This window comes from Lissotriton vulgaris, chromosome 8 (assembly GCF_964263255.1).
Source record: "Lissotriton vulgaris chromosome 8, aLisVul1.2, whole genome shotgun sequence".
In the NCBI taxonomy this organism is placed as follows: Eukaryota; Metazoa; Chordata; class Amphibia; order Caudata; family Salamandridae; genus Lissotriton; species Lissotriton vulgaris.
This window is the reverse complement of record NC_141696.1, coordinates 849,501,484-849,522,704: the sequence shown is the minus strand read 5'-3', so window position 1 is coordinate 849,522,704 and position 21,221 is coordinate 849,501,484. Positions and strand designations below refer to the sequence as shown.

Below are 21,221 nucleotides of genomic sequence, written 5' to 3'. Positions count from 1 at the left end.
ACATGCCTGGCTAAAACGTTAACATAAGCAATACTTACTTTCTTGCCTGTAGCCCCTAACCTCCCTTGCCCCATAGACCATCCATTGGATCTAAATTGGGCCCTCTCCTCCTTCAAATACTTAGGGATACACAACTTCCATTCACTGATGGATTTGAGGAATGGGAATTTGGGAAAAGCGCTTAGAGCCATTAGTTCATGTGCACCATTCTGGTGCTTTTTGCATCTTCAATTAGGGCACGAGTCTCCCTGGCAAGCAGGACATGTTGCCACATCTTCTGTATTTGTTCATCATTCTTGCAACTGTAGTGCCCAATGGGTGGTATCAAGCAAATAGATGCCTTGCTGCAACATCATATATGGGAAAGTGGGTATTAGAGGTTGTCCATAGCAACGCCCTATGATAGATGGTGGTGTGGGAGTGCAGAACTTCGAACTTTACTTCCTGGCTTCTCAACTACAGTGTTTGGCGCAATGGTTGTGAGGCACAGGCCCTAGGGAGACAGATCTGATGGACTCCTGTATGCACAACACTATTACTAGCTAGAATGCTCCACCTAGCAGTGGTAATTCCCCATCAATTTCTGATACAGACCACTGCCCTACCTTGTTGGAAAAACTGCATGGCCAAAAATGCGGGGACTCCCCTGTATGCCCTGGCCCTGCCCCTGATTGGCTTATCGCATGGTAATCCCAAGGCGATATTTACCTCTGACCAACTGTCAGCTTGGTGGGATTGGTGAGAGTGGGGGACTGCGACCAGCAATCCATCCTTACCTCAGTGGAAGATCTGGTTGAGCGCTTTGAACTTCAGTAAGGACTGTTCCTACAGTACGAGACCTTGACCTAAATGTTTAAGGGGTTGCAGAATAACGGATGAGAGGAACCTCCAACCCATAAGGTGCTACAGGCCTTGCTTACCTTAGGCAGAGCTAGACACCAGGTGAAAAGGTTTTACTATTCATTAGCTGAAATGTTCTGTACCCCGTTACAAAAATTGCAAGACAAATGAAAGACAGTATCACATAAGAAGATTTCGAATCCGGAGTGGGGCAGAATCTTGGCATACTTTTAACAGGTTACCCACAACACAAGGATGAAATATATTCAATTCAACTACACCCCCATGACATGGATGACTCCCCACTGGCTCTGTGTAACCTATGGTGGTAAAATACATAACTGCCAGAGGTGTAACCATAGCAACACTGACTTCATTCACATGACCTAGGAATATGCCACAGTAAATAGGTTCTGGGTAGAAGCCTTGAAGTTGGCAGGTGCAGCAATAGGGGGTGCTCTCGAACCCACAATCAGAACTTGCTTGCTTGGACTGCTCCCCCAACCACCCAAGTGTAAAATAGGCTCAAAATTCCTGAATCAAGCACTTGTACTGGCTATGAAGAGAATAGCATTGACGTAGAAATTCACCTGTGGCCCCATAATTGGAGACTGGAAAAGAGACGTAACCCATTGGGCTGGAGCAGAGGGGAGGGTCTTAACCAGAGAGGCTGAATGAGAACTGAGACATCATCCCATGCCAGAAGCCTGGAGGAAGGTCCTTGCAAATTGGGAAAACCCTGAGAGGTATCATGAAGGGGTTGAGGATGATGACGTTACCTGAGTTGCTAACAGGAGTAAAATGTAGGTAACAACAGTAATACAATAGGGAATCAGGTGCCCATTGACTTTAAAAACAGTATGAAGGCTGCCTTTTGCTACACCACCCGCTTGACCTGCCTGAGCATTGGGTAGACTAACCCAATAACAAACTGTGGGTTAGGTTAACATTGGATCTGGCCTGTGGCCCCTTTACTAGGTACCCCCAGAATCCTTTCTTTCCTCCTGAAAGTCTTCTGTATTCATACCCCACCCTGCACAGAATAATTGGTAATAAGTAGTTGTGCTCTGAGTTATATAATCTGGGTCACTTCCCTTGGTGCTCCCTTTCTCATACCGAATGGCATAGAAATATAATCGTAAAGCTGCAGAACATCATAAACAAAGGCCTAGGCTGCCACAGTCATATAAAATTGGTCAAAGACTTTGGGGGTCATTAGGATGTCCGCCCGCCATCCTATCAGGAAATGGGCCTGCCATGGGGGCCCTTAGGATGCTTCCACCACAGTGGTGGGCGCATCCTTCATTCCTGTCATTGTGGCGGGAAGTGCACTCAGCACCGCCCTCCACAATGCCAGGAAGGCATGTTGTACACTTCCGTGCACAACATGGCAGGCACCGCGCGGCACATGCCATGTTGTGCATGGAACTGCAGGGGTTACAATAGATACCCCACATGTGCACCACCCTCCCCCCAGAGTCCCTGGGTGCCCACAATGGGCCCCCGCAAGCAATTTACGCATGCCTTTCCGTGGTGGCACTGCCGCCATGGAATGGCATGTTTCAGCCCCCATGATAATATGGCTGGCGGTGTCTGACAGACAACCCTACCATATTAAACTATTTTCCACCCGGTCAACTTGTTCACCGGGTGGAAAAGCGGTGGACGGTCTTTCCTTCCGCTCTGGTCCCCCATCATAGTAATATGGCGGGGGAAATAGGTGGCGGGCGAGGACGGATCATGGCAGTGGCGATCCACCCTAGATCCTAATGTGCCCCTATGTCTTCAGTTGCTGTGGTTCTATGGTGTAGTCGTCCAACCGCATTAGTATTAAAACAGCAGTCGGACCACTGGTGTAGCAGTCCCCAACCACCACCGCACCACAGAGAGTTTGGCAGTCCTATGGATGCCAAACCTACAATTACGCCCCCAGTGGCTACCCATCCATAAGTACAGGTAGATCTATAAAGACAAGTGTAAGAGAAAATACAGGAGGAAATATAAGGGAGTAAAAGAAGCAGAGAGTACTTGTAAAAGCAACAGAGTCCTTGGAAGAAGGAGGCTGGTGGGCACAGCACACTCGCCTAGTCTGTGCAACAGAGGGGGTGAAACCTTATGGTCTGTTGTAATGTGGGCTATATGATGGTGACAAAAGCAAGGCCCAAATCCGGGGCTCCTGCCTAATATGTCCAATCCACCCCAGGAGGGACTCGGTTTACAGACACCGAGTGAGGCTAACAGCTAAAAACAGCTAAGAACAAGGCTCCAACACCTACCGCGCACTGCATTGCATTTGGGGATGCAGTGCATGCAACGAAATTCGTTTGAAATTTTTTAAATGTTTACTTACCTGCAAACCTCCTCTATCCATACATTACTAACCCCCACCCTGCCCCTCCCCCTCCCCACGTCACCGCCCCGGCAGGTACTCCCCTACCGACCGCGGCTGTCCACTGTACATTAATACAACTTGCTTTGCACAGCTTTGGTGCAGCTGTGTCAGGCTGAGAGTTGGCGCAACCGCACCAAAGTTGTAATTAGACCCAGAAAGTGTTATACAGCCAGAAAGAAACAGCATTGCCCCCTGCTCTGCCATACTCTGCAGACATTTCCACATCAATAGTGACAGAATTCCTCCCGACTGGCATAAGAAAGTCTGCTGCACACCTGCTGCTGTCAGACCCAGACCCTCAGGTCTTGGCTTTGTCGCACCTGTGCAGTCGTATCTCAAGAAACTGGCTTTATGCCAGATGCTTTCCACGTAAGCTGAGGACTTGCCTAGCACTTGGTCCACTGTGTGAGGAGTCGCACTGAGGACACATACGGGATTCTCCAGGAGCAACCTCTGTGGTTGCTGTGATGTTGTTTTGATTTCCCACATACACTGCTTAGAGAGAAAAAGTAAACGTTCTCCCCTTTGTTTTTTTTCTTTACTGGTGTCTGATTTATTTTCTGGAAAATGCACAGAGCCAAAACAGAAGCAGCATTTTCAGATAAAGGAAACAAACATCAAAGGAGTTTCTTTTATCGCGATAGACACGTAACGGAAATAATGTGAATCGTGGGCTTTTTGCAAAGTAACTAAAAGCTAGAGGGTCTAACAGTCAGTGTACTGTGCTTAAGGGGCCCCTTGAGCTGGGGCCTCCCCGCACCACGGGGTCTGAGAAGGTTAATGGCAATTGTTGTTTGGAGATATAATTAAATATGTAATTGTGTTTGGTTCATTAATAGATCATTTTAACAACATTGTATTTTTTTACTTTGAAATTGATTAATTTGATTGTGCTAATTATGTAATTGTTTTTAATAATTGAGATACCCATTTTTAGATTATATTTACTTTTTGTTTAATAATTTTATAGTTTTATCATGTTTTAAAATAATGTGTATAGTTTTTCTCTGTAATAATTAATTTTATTTTTGATTTGTTTGGAATTTTAGGTATGAGGTTCGTAACTAAATCTGCCCTTTGTAAAATGTAATACTGTTGCATGCCACTGAATAGAAATAAAAGTTTTCAGCCCTCCAAAATCAAATACTCTCCCAACTGTTCCTTACTTCAGGGTGTAAATAGCAAGTTTAATCTCTCCAAAGGCCAGCACTTTCCTTACTGTTGCTCAGGTTGGAGTGTGCATAGTAAATATGACCCCCCTCCCACAGCCAACCCTTTGCCTACTTTTGCTTATGGTGCAGTCGGAATAGTACATCTAACACCTGCAAAATCCAGCAGTTTCCTTACTGTTACTTACATTGGAGTTGGAATAGTAATTACCCTTTCACATTCCCTGCTGTTGCTCACAATGGAGATGGAATAACAAATCTGCCCCCTCCCCCAAAGTGCAATACTTTCCCTACTGTTACTCAGGCTGGAGTGGAAGTCGTGAATTTAACTCCTCCAAGGCTAATTTGTTTATCTGTCTTTTTTAAATTGCTTATATAAACATATTTTGTTTTAACTTTAAAAGGAATTTGTATGAAAATTATGTATTATGCTGTATTTTTTAGTTGTTTGATCTCATCGCTATAATGTAAGATCAAGTGAGCAAAATATGGATACACTATTTTAAATATTTTAAGGGTTTATCCATGAAAAAATTATTTTCATAGCACAATGTAGAGTAAAGGTAGATTGAGTCTTCTCAGCATACAAGCGCTTTCATAAACCTGAACCAAAGTGCTGGAGCGATTTTGTTATTATTTTATTTATAGAGGAAATATTCGAGCTCCTTGATGCTTTAATCAGGCCTCCGTTTCGTCGGCATTTCATCCTCAATTAAGATATAACCAACCTCTTTGCTTCATCTTGTGAAAATAACAGTTTTTCCCACATGCTCATGGTTTACATGTTTCTGAGGGAGGAGGATGACAAGCAAGATACACTTTGCACATTTAAAGTTAACTATTATATCTATATTTCGCAGTTTCCTTGATGCAGAAAACTGTTGCGAAAGAGGCTTTGTGAGCAGAGGGGTGTAAAGTAGTAGGAACAGCACTGAGGCATTGGGGAAATGGGTTGGGTTTACCTAAGAGGAACTTGCATGCTAAGAATAATGTAGTGGCAAGGTGTGTGTGCACTCAGCATGCTCTGTTAGCAACACCCACGGTTTCTCATGATAATTTCGTGTTTTTTGCTGTAATGCATTCTGTACATCGGATGAAACCCAACGGGTCCCTTTTTTTCAGTACACTTTTTTAATTATTGAAGAGCACTTCAAGGTAGGGAAATGAACTAATACCTTGTTGGCTAACTAATCAAAAATGACTGAAAAGAAAATGTGAGTCCTGCGGCTTTGGATTTACAGAGGCACAGTACAAATGATATGTAAGTCAAGCAATTCAATGAAGGGGAAGAAAAATAGGAAAAGGTGGGCTGAAGTAATCTAAGGGCAGTTGGATAGAGTCACAACAAAAGACAAATGTCGAAGTCCTGATCAGGGCTTTAAATGGAAAAAAATAAGTGCAGGTTCTCACCAAATTGAGATGTGCACTGGGGGGGGGGGGGGCTTGGGGCGGGCTATGGGGGCGGGGCTATGGGCAGTGCAATGTGATCCGGCCAGGGGCACACATTTAATGTGATTGGGATTTAATTGGTGTGCAGATGTGCATAATTATACGAAAGTATTTCTGATATGTATGTAAACTTAATTTGTCCGGTACACGGTCTCGTCAGCGTGTGGTTTCTCTACTCGTTGAGGCTTTTTTCTGAAAGACCCGGCAGCGGAGGTCTTTTGTCAGACGAGACACCCGTTGGTTTGGCGGCGGTGACTACTTCCGAGGCAAGGAGTGGAGGAGAGATATATATATATATATATATATATATATATATATATATATATATTGGATTATTACTATTTCCATTCCATGTACAAAAGGGTATATTTATTATAAAAGTGGGCCTCTCATGGTGCAAAACCTAGATCACATACGACTTGCACAAGATATTTTACTTAACATTTTTTGGAATGGTTTAACTATGGTTAACCCTCCTACTTCGTTGCCACTTAGCAGACATCACCCAGCCCCTCCCCGGTGGTACAGCTTGGCCTCAAAGCTCCTTACCTGCTGTAAAGTCTGATTCCCTACTTCTGGAAGTCGGGCAAGCTGCTGAAAGCTCAAGCGAGGATGCCTGGCTCTGGCTCAGTTCCAGGTCCTCTTGCACCCTCAAGCCAAAAATGAACTGAACTATGATAGTGCATGTATCTGCTAACCAAACAATCAGGGTTCTCCAAACCAGTCCTGGAGGGCCGGATCCATGCCAGATTTTTAAAATAACTACATGTATCTAAATGTGGATATACAAAAAATCTGGCATGGATCCGGCCCTCCAGCACCGGTTTGGAGAACCCTGCATCTAATTTCATGTGCAAAGAATAAGAAAAAATAGTGACCTTATTTGCAATACAGGAAAGAAAGATGAAGCCATCTAGAGGCTGAATTGCACAATGTGAAAGCAGAAATTATGGGATCAATCCCAGCTTCCCCACATGACCAAATTGTGTGATCGTAGACAAATATTTTATCTTGCCAACCTCATTTTTCTTCATTAACACATATGGTGGTATATTCAAATGCTCAAGTTCAAGCTGTGTGCAGTACAATCACATCTTGTACAGTATAATGTTGCTTCATTCATGAAAAGAAAATAGCCCATAAATAATGCACACCTGAAAAGTGACTTGCTTCCTATATCACTAATGGTATTGTCCTCATGGTGGGAGCACAAACTCCTCTCAGTGCTGTGATATAAACTTATGCACCAAGGTGAAATGCTTCACCATGAAAAAATACACTTTTATTTCACTGGTAATGTTTTCAGGGTTCGACCTCTGTATGAGTTTTTAATGCTAGGCCAGACTTCCTGGTTCGGCTCAGACTTTGCTCTCATTGTTAATATGTTAGTTCACCCACCTCTACCCCTCCCATAGCCCCTCCACTAACCCAGGGGAAGATGGCATGTACAAAACAAAATACAATTGTGTTGAAACACTGCGGAGAGAGCAGATCTGCACTGAAGAGAGAGTGGCCTTGCACTTGCTACAAGCGCACCCTTTCACGTGCGCTTAAAGTGCAGAGTGTGGTAATACAGGGCTTGTCGGTTTTTGTAACTATACATCTGCTATGCTGGACACTGCAGACAACACTCACTTATGCAAGAGCACGCACAGGGTCACAGAAGCTATTCAGATAGCTGCAAAAGTTTCAGATTGCTTATATGTGACATTTTCATAATTTCAGTGTTATTATGATTGACATTCAACGACTATAAGTGACACTTTCTCACAGGCAAAATCAAACAGTGAAGACGAGGGAAACCTATACATTCAGAAATTACACCCATCTGAGCAACAAGAAACTCTAAAAAGATCTTAAAACTGCTGCAGAGCACCCGAAATGAAAGGGCACTTTGGCACCAGACTGTACCAAACAGGATGTAAGAGGCCCTACCTACATGCATGATCTCAGCTGCGACTAATACAGTTTCATAATTATTCACACTTGCTTTCAATCTGCGCTGCCTGGTGTTCTGGAGGGCACCAGAATATTCTGCATATGGAAGCCTCTTGCACGAAACTCTTGAACCAAAGCTAAGGAGAGTCCTGAATAAATGCACCCCCAGCAGCCCCGGTTTAATGCACCCCCAGCAGCCCTGATTAAATGTATCCCCAACATTGTCAGAATCCAATGTTGTGCTGTCAACAAAGTGAGGGCAGAGTGAGGGCTCTTATTAAATGCAATCCAGCAGTGTCAACATCCAGTGCTGTCAACATAGTGACGTCAGAGCGAGGGCTTTGATTAAATGCACCCCCAGCAGTATCCGCATTCTGCGATGTGCTGTCAACTCACCAGGATTCAAGCAAGCCGGGCCGACGACGGCTGAAATGCCAGAAACCGGTCTCCGGAAGCTTGTCTCCTTTCCGGTGAAGAATTGGCTTGGTAGTTTGGTCTGCCCTGTTCCCATGAGGCACTGGGTCAGACTAATTTGCATATAGCCAGGTTCTGAACTGGGGTGATGCAGTGAGCTAAATAACGGTGATGGATCAAGCTCTGATCTCTTGACTGGGTAAGAGTGGTCTACTTAATTCAGACACTCTGCTCATCACCACCCCCTTTTTTGAATCGTCAACTTAGTGACGTCAGAGCGAAGGCTCTGATTACCTGCACCCCCAGGGAACTAGGTCGAAGGGCGGTGTCTGTCCCTTTAATAAGGTACATCTCTGACCTCGAACCACGAACAAACCCTCATCCGAGGAAATGCTAAGAACATTTGTCTGACATGAGCTAAACAAAAAACAGCAGATTCATGTGTAGTGAACAAACAATATCTGCAATAACACTGTTCTCTGTTCAGTGCTCCGGGCCCGGGGCCCACCGTACATCAAATATACCACGGAAACAATTAATATATGTTTAACCTTTTCTCTAAGAGGCCAAAGGTAGCAACAATGAACTTCAAAAATAGCAAATAAAGTAAAGGAGTTCAAATGTCTTTGAAGCATCTGGACGACTCCACGTGGTGTTGCGTGCTTATCTAGGTTCCTGATCGATACTGTGACCTTATGCCCCTATTCGGCTATAAATCCATTTATTCCCTATATTGGCATAACCGTTCAAGTGCGATTTTCTGTAAAGTCATCTCTGGCCTCACACGAACAGAGCCACATTCCAGCATGACTCTCTGCTACTTCCTTTGCGACCAATTAGTGCAATGACAGAGCAGCAGTCACTATCTGATATTCCTAGATAACACTCCGAGTTCTTCAACAAGATAAAAACTTAGCAAACCTGGAAATCCCCGCTTGCTATGTTTTGATTAGTAATGGAACTCTAATGAGCAACTGATAACTGTCACTTCCTAGTGACATCTTTAATTGACGTCTTATGTCCAGCAAACTTGCGTCAAACCCGGCACCTGTCAGGTATAAATATTACCAACGTTGCCTTAAGCAATGAGCGAACATGTTGCTGATGCCAGCTGCCTGCATGACCCCGTGTTGGTAAAAACTAGCACTCTGTCGCTGCAGCCTGCTATCCTGTGGTGGTGAAGCTGCTGATTACCATTATCGCCGCTAAAGCGCGACCTATGGTACAGTACGCTTGAGGAGCCGTGCAGCCGTCCTCTGCGAAGACATCCAGCCCAGCTGCCCGCGGACGCTGTCACCCCTCCTTCCTCGACGCGCTGAGAGAAGCCGCTGCATTTCTCGTGCAGAGAAATCCAGTCCCGGCGCTTCCAGTTTACCCTCGCAGGTGACTGGGATATCGAGAGAGACCCCTGAAGGAGATACCAATCCTCCATCATTCTATTCAGAGGTATGGTGTTGACTAAACCCTTAGACGAGAATTCTTGAAACAAACCTTGGCAAAACCAACTTAACTTAAGCTACTTACTTACTCCCCCTTCTCACGTGTTAGGCTTAGGTCAGGCACACTGGGGTAGGCTTAGTTAGAAGCACCAGTTGAGTATGTTAGCCTAATGTGTATATGACTGTATATATGTTTTATTACTTTTAAACCATTGTATGGCTAAGAAACCATATCAATGCTTTTACAGTTCTATTTCGCAATACTTATCTTACTGTACGTACTTTTCATAATAACAGTTATTGCAATTGTGGCAATACATTTCTCTTGTACGAGAAGAAAGACTGTTCAATAAATGTTAACCCTTTATTGATAAACGCCCGTCTCTCTATTCTCTACATACTGTGAAAGTAAACTGCACTAGACTGACTGAGTGAAATCTATGTCTATTGTTTCACACGACCCTAGAGATCGACTCTTGATCTGAGGAGCAAAGTTGTCATGTTGCACGGTTGTTGGAGAGCTGAATCCCTTCTTGTCTGTGCCAAGGAAGCTGATCACTTCCTATGCAGAGAAGAAAGTTTCCAGTGACCTCTGAGCTAGTTGGTAACACAACCCAATTAAGTTTAGCATAGTCAGTGGAGGCCTGGAATATCCGCAGTTCCACGTCTATACTACTGTTTATGTTATTCCAATGCGCAGGGCCTAGTGGGAAACTAGGAACTACACTACATGGCGCCCTAACGTTTGGTAAGGCGATAAACTAACGTAAGACTTGTAGAGTAACTCAGTCGTGCATATTTCACACCCTTTTCTCCCGTAAATACTCCAATAGACGTCTGGAGTGGGTGAAAGGTTAAAATCCGCCCGACCTTAGTAGGAAGAGATTCCTATGTAAAGCTCTGGTTTATTCAACGTTGAAGGATACAGTGTTCCAAAATATTGTGCATCTAATCTTTCTCTCCTTGGAGACCTACTCTGCAAAGCCTGCATTTTTTTTTAAATGTCAGAAAATGAAGAAGAAAGGGAAGCAGCTAGGCTGGCTTCCATACTAATAGAGGAGGACTCGAGTCTCCTACAGGCAGACCCGGATGCTATTATCATCCCGGTCCAGTTAAGAAGATCTATAACTTTAAAACTTATAGAAAACGGACTGCCACCTCAAGGTGGTACAGTAATTTTCGTGATAGAGGCTCACGAGTATCGGCAGACAGAGGTATTCTATTCATGGATAAACTTTCCAGCGGTAAACGCTATAACACAAGAGTTTCACTATTACAAAATAGAGGAACCTCCGGATGAGTACGCCCCTTTCGAGGAGGTTGAAATTCCACTTAAATTTCAAGAGCACCTGCTCTGGTTTAATGGCGCCCTAAAACATAATGATCACATAACTAGGCTCGGTCCACTAGGTAGACCAGGAGCCACGTGGCCGGTTCTAGCCAGCTACACACCACATCCTGACATTATAAGAATGTCTAGAGAAGAGCTGTTAGCACAGCTAAACACATTAATAAAAATACATAGGCAATTAGTCCAATATGTAATACGGACTGCAACAGTCCAGCCAGCTGTTAATACACCACAGCTGACCCCTCATCAGGGGAACACAAATAAAATTACACCACAGAACATACAGTCATGTCTTGGTAAAACACCCGTAAAACGGGAACAAATTCCTTTCTGGTTAGCCCAGAAAATCACTCAAATAGAGGCTGTATTTCCTGATACTACCCCTATTGAGAAACAAAGAATCTTGACCATCTGCCTTCCTATGGGAATCGCACCACATGTGGAGGACTGTGACACTTGGGGTACAGTCTTTGCTTCCATTTACACAAAAACACACGGTGTTCCGTCTATGGCGGTAATACCAGACGTGCTAAAACAGATTCAAAATGAATTCGGTCCAGAGCCCGCTTTAAATCTAGGTATGAAACTACTGAAAGATTTCAAGCAGGTCACGGCTATATTATTAGCCAACGTAAAGGGAGAAGCAGCATCTGTGGCGATTCGCCAGAAGTTGAGGGAAACAGATATAAAAGATCCTGTTGAGCTTGCAAAAATCATAGAAAAGTGCTATGAAGAATTAGGTAGAGACAGCTTGGGTGGAAAACCAGCTAAGCCCCAACTGCTCGAAAATCCTGAAAAATTATTTATTAAAAATAATTCAAACACTCCTAAAAAGAGCTGGGATGGAAATAAACAATCCACTCCCAAGGAAAAAGTTTTCCAGTCCAGAGGAAGGTCTCCTCGACGGAGGGAAAGAACTCCGACTCGAGAACGCCAGTCTCCCCAACGGGAGCCCTCTGAGAAAAGATATAACCTTAGAAATAGGGATAATATAAAAAAACCTGATAGATATCAAAGTATTGATGCACGTCCCTCTCGATCTTTTCCACAGAATTCGGAAAAAAGAGGACGGTCAGACCCAGGAGAGCACACCAAGTCCAAAGACAAGGAACCTGCTCAAAATAAGAAATCTCAATTTCAGAAAAAGAAGGTAGCCAGTATTAGAGTAATCAACCATGCCGAGAATACTGAGGACACAGTTGAAAAACGGGGAGTGGGCATTGACAATGTTGGACAGTGCAGCAGAAATCAGTATAGCGCGCAAGATCTTGATGAGTCATCTGGAGACAGTGGACACGAATGAATACATTCAGGTTGAAACTGCCGACGCCAGGCTTAGCGAGCCCCATAAAATATACGAAATAACATTGCGTATAGAGGGTGATAAGACTAGGAAAATTAAGGGTCTATTTTGGGATAAGCTCTCAAAAGGCTATGATATTCTGTTAGCTGAAAAAGATTGGCCCCCGGAGTTTGTCAGGGAGTGCCCTCATGGCGAAGAAGTGATTATGCCTGCCTTCTCGAATCACATACCGATTCATAAAAAATACACATATGCAAGGAAATGGGCAGTAGCCCAGGCACCTGCATTGTATAAAAATCATGTAGGATGGGATGAGGATTCACCGCCTCACAGAATCCAATTAAAAAATGAACCAACTGCCCAACGGCAGTATCCCATAAAGCCAGAAGCTAAAAAACAGGTCAGGGAGATCTTAGATCAACTTGAGTACCAGGGGGTGATTGAAACATGCACCTCTCAAATGAACAATCCTTTGTTTCCTGTCTCCAAGCCAGACAATTCATATCGTCTAGTTTTGGACTACAGACATCTTAATACATGTTGCAAAACTTTTGCAGTACAAAACTCGCATAGTGCAGCCCTAATGAATAACATAGTTAGGAAAAAATACAAAATGACATTAGACATTTCTAATGGTTTCTTTTGTCAAAACATTGCACCAGAAAGCAGATACTTGACCGCTTTCTCCGCATTTGGGTCACAGAAAAAATTCTGTCGACTCCCACAGGGGTTCAAGAACAGCCCAGGACTATTCTCAGCTAGGGTAACAGAGTTACTACAAATCTATGATGATGAAGCATTGTCTTACGTAGATGATATTTATCTCACAGACGACGACTTGGATACTCACTTGAAAAGAGTGAACACCATCATACTTGGGTTCGCAGCAGAGGGTTACAAATTCAACTTTAAAAAGTCCCGAATTGCCCATCTGACAGTACTGTTTTTAGGGTACGAATTATCAAGTGAAGGGAAAAGCCTAGCGGACAACTTCTTAGAGAAGTGCGCTGTACTCCAAGCTCCAAAAACGCTGAAGAATTTACAATCAATACTAGGTTTTCTGAATTTCGGAAGAACTTACATCCTAAATTACGCAGAGAGGGTTAAACCTCTCTACGAACTAATAAAACCTGATTTAAAACAAATCAATTGGACTCAAAAACACACAGAAATTTTGAGATCACTGCAAACAGACATGTTAGCAAAAACAAAATTAGATACACGTGACAACACGATCGATCTTGTAATCCGAGTCATCCCAGGAAGATGTGGATTCACGTACCTAACCTCTAATGAGGGAGAAAAGGTACCAATTTCAATTAAATCTCACTTGTACACACAAGCAGAAAAAACATTCAGTCACACAGAAAGAACTGTGAACGCAGTGCAAATCGCATTAGCAAATGAACGAGAACTAGCACACGGCAAAAGGATTAATATCCTCACAGCGGAATCCGCCTTCGAGGCGCTATTCAGCCCAGTAAACCTGCCTACAGTGTCACTAGATCCGAAATGGATACAGTACATAGATTCTCTTGGAGCGGAAGACGTAAAATACTATTTCGCCCCGCAATACAAAGAACTGAATGATTTAGAATATGAAGAAGAATATCCTCTGCCAATCGAAATTCTGCCTCTCCCACAATACGCATGTATAATCTATACAGATAGCTTTGTACAGCATTTCAACGTAGAGAGCAAATCCTACAATGCAGCATGTGCGATCATTAAAGGTCGTTGGCTGTGCGGTAAATTCAGACCGAAAGTAACAAAAACTGAATCTGTAAGAAACTGTTCGGTTCAGAGAACTGAAATCAGATCTTTAAAGATGGCGCTCGAAAATGCAGAACGCGAATTCCCCACACTTATAGTGTGCGATTCTCATTTTTGCGTCAATTCTTACAACAACAAACTGCAGAGTTGGATCGAAAACGACTACAAAGATGACACAGGTGCCACAATAAAGCATAAATTGCTCTGGAACGAGGTAGCTCTTTTACACAAAGAACTACAAAAGACTCATGTGATTCACGCACAGAGTCTTCAACGTGATGGCGTTCACGTTGCAGGGAATTCATTGGCTAATACAGCCACCGCGGAAGCAACTAACCCGGCTTCCGTAGCCACAAAAAAGCGTACAGATAAGTATATAGACGGGGAAACCATGCTGGCAGTAAAAACGACCGTAAAAGGCAACTGTGCAGCTCTACCCGTAAACTATCCACTCAATTATGCATACATAATCGATGCAAACTCCGTTCCTTTTGCTCGAATCCCTGGAGTGGGGGATAGAGTAATTCCAAACAGGAGCAGGAGGGGCTTCCTCCTACTGGAAGCACACATGGGGTTGGGTCTGAGACACCAAACAATCAAAGCCTCTCTGAAAGAATTGCAATCAGAGTACTGGTGGCCAGGAATGAGTATAGATATTCAATGTTTTGCTCAAAATTGTGAAGACTGCAATAGAGATCGCAGTAATGAACAGGCCAGTGTAGTTTCAGGATCCCTTCTAGACAGCATAAGGCGGTCTATCTGCGCAATCAAAGAAGAGAAGCGCGTCCCAGTGTACAACGTTTAAGACGAAAAGCACTAAAAAATGAGGTCCCCAGCACTCGGCTGACGCTAGAACGGTTATAAAAGATTAGCGAGTCCATATCGGCACATGCGCAATTACCACGTTCCATTCTGACCAGGGTCCTGCTTTCAGCTCTCGAGCCTATAAGGAGGCCATGGCCAGCATGGGAATTGGGTTGCGGTATTCTTGTCTGTCGCACATGTGTGGTAGAAGGAAAAAGCCGGGATATAAAGCAATCTATAACAGCGTAGGTATTAGGTTCAGGCGCTGGGTGGGTCAAACATTTAATAAGTGTCCAGACTAGTCTTAACAACATGCCAAGAAATTCTCTAAAAGGTTTCAGCCCATACGAACTATTGTTCGGAATTAGAATGAACGTTCAGGACCTCGATAGTCAGATGTCAGTGGTACAAGAAGAAAAAACGCAGTTTGATGTAAAAGACCGTTTGGCTGTTTTACAGGAACTGAATGAAACAAGAAAATCATTAAGCAACATAAAGTTAAAGCAACAGCCAAGTACCACTGACGAGGCACCACCGCAACAGCCCCAGCAAGGCCTGTCTGGATTCCAAAGATTGGGGATCTAGTCAGAGAAAAGATCGCGGTTAAGAAGGAATTTGGGCCTTCTTACAGAAAAGCAGTACCTGTCTTGGCAGTCACCGGAACAAGATCAGTTGTGCTACCGCCCCTTGCTGGTAAAAAGGAGAACAGAGTCGTGTCTATCGATCTGGTAAAACCACAAGCATGTGGCCTATAATCAACAGTAGGCCCAGTGGACTCCCAAGAAACAACAGAATACCCAAACTTGCAACAATCCAAGAGGTTCAAACTGAAAGACTAATCACATTCGATCAGCCTGCAGTGCACAATGAAGGACTATGCAATAATGCCATGGAACTCGTGCCTCTTGAAACACAGATTGAAACAGTTCGTCATGAAACAACACCAGTCTACACTAATGTGGCATCAGAAAGTGCTACCGAGAGACAGTTTGAAAGAACAATCGCATCAATTGACAGAACTGCCTCTGGTTATTTCATCAACTTCGACAACTTCTCTGAAGATTTTAACGACCCCGAAGTGATGCCAGAAACAAAAAAATCTTTTAAAGAAAAAGCAACGGAACTCTTTCATCAACTGAAGGAAATCTACCTCGTTTCCCCTTGGCTAGAGTTCTGGTTCGGTCTAGGTGTATTTTTCCTCCTGCTTTGGCTCATCATGGTACTGTGTTTGGGAAAATTCATTGAAGGAAAATATATTACAATGGACACAGCAAGTCAGAACATCAACCTAGTCCTGAAACCACACAGATCATCCCACGTGAAGAAAAGAGAACTGTCAACAGTAAATGTCACAGCAATTCCAATACCTGGTGGGGTAGTATGGGAGAAAACAGACTATGAGATCTATGGTCCGGTCGAAATCCTGAAGTATCCTCATCAACTAAAGGTTTCCTTAAGTGACTTTGTGACACCAAGTACATTCTCTGATGATTGGGACTTTAACAGTATTAATGACATGATGTCTGATTTAGTAATGTCAGCTAGATTCACAGATCATGATTATTTACAAGGTTCATCTAGTTATGAGCAGTTATTCTGTTATACCCACTATGGGGATCATTATTTGCATAAATCTGCACAGCCTAGAAATGTTTTTATGTATAATCAATGGGAACATTGTGCTACACCACCTAAAAGCAGTTCTAAAGCATTTTTTGAGAAATTCAAATATTTTTCAGGGTTTAACACCAGTGATGCAGAAACGTTTTATTATAAACTGTTAGATAAAACAGGAATGAAAACAATGCTGACAAATTCTAAATTGATATATTCAGAAGCATTTTATGACAAAATGATGACATTTGGTTTTGATTATTGGAAAAATAATATTGAAACGAAAACAATTTGGGGTACAAAAGATTGGCAGGTGCAAGGCATAGAAGCACTGTTTAGAACCTGCATGATACCAGAACAAATGTTATTTTTAAATGACACTGTACACCAAACATCCTGTCTTGGCCTAGCTAAGAACAAAGACATGAAAACACCGTCTATTCCAAAGCCAATACCTGAAAATGCAACAGCTGATATTGAGTTAGACGTGTCACACATTTTACATTTCAACAGAACACATCCTGATTGGAAAAAATGGTTAATCTGGCCTACAGACACAAATAGCTGTCAAGATAGGTTCCTGAATAAAACACAGGGTTTAAAAATGACCAGATTAGACCCTAGATACTCCCAGAGACAACATCCAGGGATTATAACAACATACAGTGTAGGGAAACTCTGCCTTGAATGGCTAACTACATCCACACTGGCTGAAATTAAGCAACACTTGTCTTTGCTAAAAGATGGTGCTGATTTGCGCGATTTCATTCTTGGACCACGCAAACAGCGTCAAAAGCGTTTCATAGCGACCAGTATCTATGCTGCTTACAACGAGGCTTGGAAAGTAAAGCAAATTCAAACTGCTGAAAAGATACGAGAAATTGATCGTATTAATTTGGAGAAATCACTTTCTGTGGTAGACAATGGGTTAACGACTCTGTCTTCCAGAATATATTCTTTGGACAATATTGTATCCTCTGCCTTTGATGTGATAGACAGAGATTTGCTAATGTTGCAACATGGCCAATCTCAATTACGCTCTATTATAGAATTAGGCTGGACGCTGCAAAATCTTCGTTAAGGCTATGTGCCTTGGCGTTTAATCAACACGACGTCATTATTTTCCATTTTTAACCTTACTGATAAACAGATCAGTTTGGCACAGAAAGGAGCAGACTATACAATCTTGAGCATCGAGAAACTCGAGAGATTACCATTGACAATGTCAGAGAGCCCTGTCATTGAATGGATAATACACGGAATTATCACAATTCCGATAACAACTTTCCGATTTCATAAATGCCTTGAGTACATACCTGCTGGCCAATATGAACAATTGGGTAAGGGATATGTTAAATCCGAATGGAAATTACCATACACTCATTCTTGCTATAGTGACAGCGACAAAAATGTATTTCTTAGTGGTGACAACTGTAAACACTCACTAAGCGGTATACTTTTGTGTCAGGGTATTAATTTACACGGAGCATGTGATGGAAATTCAAACAACCTTTCATGCCACCAGCTAGTCACACCTGCAACTCAGATAGAGCCCTTCTTTATGCAACTCGCAAACGGGAGTTACATTCTTAGAACGGATCACAGGTGCTGTGGCCTCGCGCCCGGACTAAGTTATCTAGTACAAGTAACGTCCATGGTCAAATGTTGCATGCAAGCATTGTTCCCGAGCGGGCCTCCAGACATAGTGACTCCCCTCTGGCCTCGTCTGAATCTCTATTCTATACGAATTGATACATTAAGCAAAATGAAATCTGTGCTTTTACAGACAACCGTGCCTATAACGTCATCTAAAGAGACGTATGATCTTCTAGTGGCAAGGACGGCTACTGAAGTCCATGACCTTTTATCAACAAATTGCCCCGTGCATTTCGTAGAAATGTTTAGCCAACTCCTTAACATGTCTAGTGCAACAAGCATCCCAGGCATATTTAAGACAGTCTTTACGGGACTGCTAACACCCTTCCAGGCAATTTTGGGAATCTTTCCTAAATTTGTGCACTCCATCTTTGGTGGTATACCACTATTTTTGGGACTCATCGCAGGGATTCTATTTTTGACCATCCTGCTACGTTATGGCAAGCCTCGGCTCAGACATAGCTCCCATGGGAATGGAAGAGACAATCCTAGCAATGCGCTACAGGGACAGGATAACTAACGTCCTCGGATTGGCCAGGCTAAGAGATCTAAACATGACCTGGTTCCTTTCATTCAGACCGATATGGCAAAATTGCATTTTACCTGTGCTACGGTGTATGCTTTGCGGCGAGGAATGCCTGTTGGACATCTGTCTTTCACTTCCATCAGCAGTACCAATGGACGTCGATACTTTGCTAAGTCCAATAACGGCTCACGCATTGTGTTGTCCCCAGCGGCTACCAATCCTGATGACGGCATTCGTGGAGACTCCTGTACTACAGCCAAGTGGTAACAGTGGAGCGAGTGACAAAAGCAACATCATCCAGGTACAACGTTCTGTGAGCATTGCTGGTCCTGCCTTCGATGACAGCAATCATTCGCACACCTGCCAAGTTACAGCGCTATCTAATTTGGTTGAACTATCATCTGATTTTGTAGACCAATTCTTTGCGAGCCTGTCTGATACGATGTTCTCACCCATAGAGAAACAATAATTTTTGAGAAGCTTTCCGACACACAGTGTTCCCATGAACTCTGAATTCGGCCTTCAGTTTTGATCAACAAAAACTGCCAGGAGCTTTGGAAAATCTATTTTCTTTGAATTGGACTATTTTTCTAATATTGACCTTTTTTGGCACAAACAATTCATGGCTTAACGTAAAAACTATTCTTAGAGAACAGAAGCTTCACACTTCTATTTCTAAACACATCTAGAGACATAACAACATAACACCAGCCTCTAGCACACATGTTATTACAATGCATTTTTATGTGATGATTTATCTCGCATTTCTTCTGTCAGAGATACTTCATGTGTAATACTTTTTGCATAATCGTTCATTGATTTCATATGCAATACCTTTTGAATGATTACTATGCTTTTAAAAAACGTACAGTACCTAAATTCCATGTATTACAAGTACGCCTATTTCGAATGCATTTATGTATTTTGGGGTGGGCAATGTTACACATACACCTAATTGCTTAGTTTTAGTAATTTTTGATGGACATGTATACGTGGAGTGGGTGTTGCGTACTTATCTAGGTTCCTGATCGATACTGTGACCTTATGCCCCTATTCGGCTATAAATCCATTTATTCCCTATATTGGCATAACCGTTCAAGTGCGATTTTCTGTAAAGTCATCTCTGGCCTCACACGAACAGAGCCACATTCCAGCATGACTCTCTGCTACTTCCTTTGCGACCAATTAGTGCAATGACAGAGCAGCAGTCACTATCTGATATTCCTAGATAACACTCCGAGTTCTTCAACAAGATAAAAACTTAGCAAACCTGGAAATCCCCGCTTGCTATGTTTTGATTAGTAATGGAACTCTAATGAGCAACTGATAACTGTCACTTCCTAGTGACATCTTTAATTGACGTCTTATGTCCAGCAAACTTGCGTCAAACCCGGCACCTGTCAGGTATAAATATTACCAACGTTGCCTTAAGCAATGAGCGAACATGTTGCTGATGCCAGCTGCCTGCATGACCCCGTGTTGGTAAAAACTAGCACTCTGTCGCTGCAGCCTGCTATCCTGTGGTGGTGAAGCTGCTGATTACCATTATCGCCGCTAAAGCGCGACCTATGGTACAGTACGCTTGAGGAGCCGTGCAGCCGTCCTCTGCGAAGACATCCAGCCCAGCTGCCCGCGGACGCTGTCACCCCTCCTTCCTCGACGCGCTGAGAGAAGCCGCTGCATTTCTCGTGCAGAGAAATCCAGTCCCGGCGCTTCCAGTTTACCCTCGCGGGTGACTGGGATATCGAGAGAGACCCCTGAAGGAGATACCAATCCTCCATCATTCTATTCAGAGGTATGGTGTTGACTAAACCCTTAGACGAGAATTCTTGAAACAAACCTTGGCAAAACCAACTTAACTTAAGCTACTTACTTACTCCCCCTTCTCACGTGTTAGGCTTAGGTCAGGCACACTGGGGTAGGCTTAGTTTGAAGCACCAGTTGAGTATGTTAGCCTAATGTGTATATGACTGTATATATGTTTTATTACTTTTAAACCATTGTATGGCTAAGAAACCATATCAATGCTTTTACAGTTCTATTTCGCAATACTTATCTTACTGTACGTACTTTTCATAATAACAGTTATTGCAATTGTGGCAATACATTTCTCTTGTACGAGAAGAAAGACTGTTCAATAAATGTTAACCCTTTATTGATAAACGCCCGTCTCTCTATTCTCTACATACTGTGAAAGTAAACTGCACTAGACTAACTGAGTGAAATCTATGTCTATTGTTTCACACGACCCTAGAGATCGACTCTTGATCTGAGGAGCAAAGTTGTCATGTTGCACGGTTGTTGGAAAGCTGAATCCCTTCTTGTCTGTGCCAAGGAAGCTGATCACTTCCTATGCAGAGAAGAAAGTTTCCAGTGACCTCTGAGCTAGTTGGTAACACAACCCAATTAAGTTTAGCATAGTCAGTGGAGGCCTGGAATATCCGCAGTTCCACGTCTATACTACTGTTTATGTTATTCCAATGCGCAGGGCCTAGTGGGAAACTAGGAACTACACTACAGTGGAACATAAATAAATGTGAATAAAATCAAAAG

The 21,221-nt window shown here is 43.0% G+C and overlaps 1 protein-coding gene across 1 annotated transcript in view; it reads left to right on the top strand.

Moving 5' to 3' along the window:
• LOC147698094 (acetylserotonin O-methyltransferase-like) overlaps positions 1–21,221 on the top strand; it is a 761,662-nt gene that overhangs the window by 67,641 nt on the left and 672,800 nt on the right. The gene's annotated exons all lie outside the window — the stretch shown is intronic.